The sequence below is a fragment of the Nicotiana tabacum genome, chromosome 14 (assembly GCF_000715075.1).
Source record: "Nicotiana tabacum cultivar K326 chromosome 14, ASM71507v2, whole genome shotgun sequence".
In the NCBI taxonomy this organism is placed as follows: domain Eukaryota; kingdom Viridiplantae; phylum Streptophyta; class Magnoliopsida; order Solanales; family Solanaceae; genus Nicotiana; species Nicotiana tabacum.
The window spans coordinates 37,779,210-37,783,951 of NC_134093.1; the positions used below are offsets into that span (position 1 = coordinate 37,779,210).

Below are 4,742 nucleotides of genomic sequence, written 5' to 3' on the forward strand. Positions count from 1 at the left end.
GACCTTCTGACTCTTGTGAAGCTGCGAGCTTATTACATCGTATACTTGACGGAATTTTTGATGTTCTTCCTTGCCTATAATGATCCGTAGTTACTTTTTTCCACGCCCTTGTGCTTGTAGGGTTGCTCCTGAACTGAAGTTTTGACTGTTTTCCCAGTGAGACTATCTTTTATTTTCATAGCATTCATACGGTACCTTTAACTACCCCGACTCCTATCTGAATATTTCTTAAGTATTACAATGTCATATCTGCGAGACTGAATTTTCCATATTAGGGTTCACTATGTTTATCTTACACGATCTGTTGATTTGCATGTATCCTCTTGTTTAGCCATAACTAGGCTCTTCCTGAATCAACTGCTAACTATTCTTTGGCCCATTCTCATATCAACATTCCGCGTAATCATTCTTGGGTTATTTCCTTTGTCTTAACTTAGGTCTCGCACTAGCTCCTTCTCTATCAATAACATCTCGGGCAGGAACCCTTACTTTCTCTACTTGACATCATGCTTGCATAATGTTCTGTAATCGTAGCATATCTGTAGGACTTGGGTAAGTGCACGCTCATTCCTTTTTTATTTTTTTCCCGCATTCTTCCTTTACCATTCCATAATTACTACAACCATTTAATTCTGATTTCATGCCACATTACTCCATATTCCCCCCTTTAGGGGAGTACTAAAATTTAGTGCTACGACGATCTACCTATAGATGTTTTAACTCTTCATCTTTGGCGTCTTTTCACATCATCAATGATCCTTACTCGCCTCGCAGTAATCCTTCTGTACCAAGGATAACAGATTTCCTTATTCGTGAGAGTGACACTTAGTATAACTGGCACATACATCCCCTTAAGCTTAACTTTGCTCGCCTTGCTTGCTTTTGGGAAGCGTCTTCCTAAATGACCTTTAAAGGGTATTCTTCTCTCGTCCATTCTATTATCGCCGGAACAAACAACACAAGAAAGTATGGAATTTGCAACAACGTTTTAGCAACAATTGAAATATTGTTGGCTTAAATGGATAAATGGCAACAACTCGATAAAATTGTTGATATAGCATAGATATTTTGGCAACAACATTTTTTTGTTGCCAAATATGTTAATTTTGTTGCCATATTCTATGGTTTAGATAATAAACTTTAAAATTTTTAAAATGTTCTAGCAACAACTACAGTATTGTTGCCGAATTTTAATAAATGGCAACAACTAATTTTAGTTGTTGCAAAAAATAAAACTTTTAACATAATAAAGTTAAATTATAAATAGAATTGGCAACAATAAAGTTTTTTTATTGGAAATAAACATTATTTTGACATACGTTGGTTGTGGCCTAAAACTTTGATTTTCCGCCAAAATCGAACGCGGCAAACCTTTTCACTTTTTCCGGTTTTTTAGCCCACTCACTAATAACCATTCTGGCTAGGGTTTTTCTTATCAGTTCTACTTGAAAGAGCTCCTCCCCCGCTGCGTCCTCTTTGTTTCGTGTTGTGGCTGATCGGAGAAGAACCGGTAAGAATTCAATCTTTAATTGCTTTACCCGATTGCTTCACTAAATTATGGAAGTACCAATGTTTGTGATTGTCTTTTATCATTGAAGTACTTAATGGGTATAGGTATCTTAAAATTTTCTATGCCAGAGAAGGATTTGCAATGTTTTCTCCTCTAATTCCTTATGCTACAGAAAGAAACTTTGCATAGGTTTTTCTTTTATTGTTGTCTAGTTTGTTGTTCCTTTTTTTCAATTCATCTTCTGCTAACGTTTTTATACATGTTCTCTGCATAATAACAGAATGAATCTAGTACTGAACACGAAAATTTTTCTCTGTTATTCGTGAATATTTGATAGGTAAAACTATAAGTTGCAAAGAGATTTTTCAAACATATAATTTGATCAATTTCCAAAGGCCATCATTTCGAGGTTATCAATTTATGCTTAGTGTAGATACTTATCCTTTTTAATTTAATAAATAATTTGATTGTATAAATATCTCTCATTAGATAAAAAGTAAATAAAAGATATGTTGAATAACTTATCCTTTCATGTAATCAGTTCAATTTTATGTTTCTTACCATTCAATTCTATGACTTTGTGAGGGAAAATTGGAAACAGAAATAAACCATGGTGTCAACCAGAAATTTATGTGAAATATTGTTTCCTCGAAGAATTCGGCAATATAAGATTAAATTGAAGGTCAATAATTCCACACTTCTAGTTTTAAATACCAATTTCATGAGAAGTTAACCCAGAGGATTGATAAGGATATGTCTAGTGCTACAGATGCTTGGATATTGGTGAACTCTGACCTAGGACCACTTGTTTGCTACCCGAAATTCTTGCTTGTATAGCAGATAAAATTCTTTTTAAATAGTAATCTTTTCTGTTATGTTTAAGGACTCAAACTCAATGCAAAGAATGGGTGAGCGAAACAAAACCAATAAGGCAAATCAAGAAATGAATCATATTTGCGGCAGAAAATTATTCCAGGCAATATCTTTTGAACATGTAACATATGTCTTTATTTTTACGAGTTTTGGTTATTCTTGATTTAATAATATAATTTTATTTGTTTTGGTAGAGAAATAAAAACACTGAAAAAGAGCCAAACTTGCAGAAACTTTGGGAATTGACTCACATGAAGAACGAACATTGGGTTAATGATGCCTCTGCTGAATTAAATATACGTGTGACACTTTTTTCTTTATTCCTATAATATGAATTTATAGAAATAAATATTGAAGGTTAAAGCCTGTAAAAAATTTTGTAGGATAAGGTGAACGAATATATTGCTGAACAAATCCAAGAAATTGAAGAGGATACCGATTTGGACCCGATTGTTAATGCTGCATTTGTGAAAGTTGTTGGAGAAACGTCAAGTTATTGTCGGGGTCAAGGATCGGGAGTTAAGTCAACAAGTAGGAGATCCATGAATGGAATTCTAGAGAAACTGCAAGCACAACAAAAAGAGGCAGAAGAAGAACGTCGTAAATAAGAGAGTGTAGAATGCCAGCTAAAAAAAGTACAGAAACAGCTTGAGGAGGTGTGGAAAAATCGAGAAGCCATGGTGCTTGACCAAAAATTGTTAAAAGAGAGCATGATGGCACTAGCATCCCATATATTAAGTACTGAGGTATTTCATTACTTACTTTTCATCCTAAGAATATTTCTGTAACAATAAAAGTGGTAGCATGTTGCTAGCATTGCTCTAAACACAAGAAAATAAATAATATCTAATTGAAGCATAGCTCTAGAATTGATTGCAAATAAGTGTTCAGCATACATACTTGTAAAGTAAAAATCACTCATGTACTAAACTAGTAAATGATAACTTATTACTTACATATGATCCATAAAATAACACCACAGGGCATGCCTGTACTGATTAATTACTTTTGTCGCTATCACTATTTATGTTTCTGACTCGTTCCCATATCATTCCTTTCCACTGATTTGTACGACAAATTAAGCTATGTAGTTTTATTATGTTTAATTGAATTGAGTTTCTGGTGGAATTCTCAACATTATTTCTAATTTAAGTGGTTCAAATGAGGCAAGTCGTTCAAGACTTATGGATAACATCACGGTAAGAAACTTTGTCTAACTCTTGTAAAAATAAATTCGTTGGTTGATATTATTCAATATCATGTTTGTATTATAGTTTTCAGTTACAATTTATTTAGTTCTCTATCATTTGAGTTCAAAATTACCAAATTGAGATATTATGACTATAACATGTTATGCTTTCTGTGCTCTTTTATGTGAGATGCACAATAATGGACGCTAAGTTAAATAGAAATACAATAGGGTATAACGATATTATTTTATGAACAGTCCCCCAACCTTTACAAATTACAATTATGCATTATAATCACTACAACAGAGAAAGAGCGTGGTTTTGTTTATAGTTTGATAAAGAAAAAAAATTAGAGTGCCTTAAAAGTTACTTGAAATTGTTATTTGTCCTGGTCCTGATACTTGAAAAATTGATTAGTCAGGCCCTCGAATATTTGGGCCACTACAAGTCTAACAACCATATATATTACATGGCAGGATTTCTATAGTAGGTAGTTAGCTTTCCTCTTTTATGTTACATGGTGCAAGTTTTTATTTGATAATTTTTTAGCTTTAGCTTTGGCTATAAGAATCTTTTTATATTATTCATTGGTGCCCAAACTTTTCTTTTTTTGATCTGTACTTGTGTACTTTATAATTTTCTTTTATAAAAAATATAATTATAATTTATCTTCTTTTGCAGGATGAGGATGAATAAACCAACATAACTGACAATATGATTCATCTAATGCTCAAGCTATTAGAAGAAGATTTACTTTTGGGTTGTTATTAGATTAGAAATTATGACCCTGTAGGTGCTCTTGTTTTTATTTTTAAGTAAGAACATGTGTTTTAGTAGTATTTAGTTTTTGAATGTATGTAAATACTTAGTGCATCAGTTGTATTGACCTTTACAAATATATATCATATATTAATTTTTATATATATTTGTGATAGTTTAAAAGAAAATGTGATTTGTGTATGTAGCAACTACACATTTATTATTGCTAGCTATACAACAAAAAATATAATATTGTTGGCAAAAAGTGATTTGTGCCCACAACAATACTTGTTGCGAAAAGCCTTTATAACAGATTATTAACTACCCTCCTGCCATTTTTTTGCCACAAGTAGTATTGTTGCGAAAATAATAATAATTTATCGCAACAATAATTTTTGTTGCTAAATATT

At 32.2% G+C, this 4,742-nt stretch overlaps 1 long non-coding RNA gene across 3 annotated transcripts; it reads left to right on the forward strand.

Moving 5' to 3' along the window:
* The first annotated feature begins 1,335 nt into the window (after positions 1-1,335).
* Positions 1,336-4,498, forward strand: LOC107812866 (uncharacterized). Of its 3 annotated transcripts, XR_012698621.1 has the most exons (5): positions 1,338-1,510; positions 2,394-2,486; positions 2,578-2,683; positions 2,767-3,129; positions 4,255-4,498. It is a non-coding gene; the product is annotated as an uncharacterized LOC107812866 (long non-coding RNA). The 3 variants fall into 3 exon arrangements; XR_012698620.1 differs by having other exon boundaries at positions 1,336-1,510; positions 2,394-2,683; XR_001654194.2 differs by lacking the exons at positions 2,394-2,486; positions 2,578-2,683 and having other exon boundaries at positions 1,350-1,510.
* The last annotated feature ends 244 nt before the right edge of the window (positions 4,499-4,742 follow it).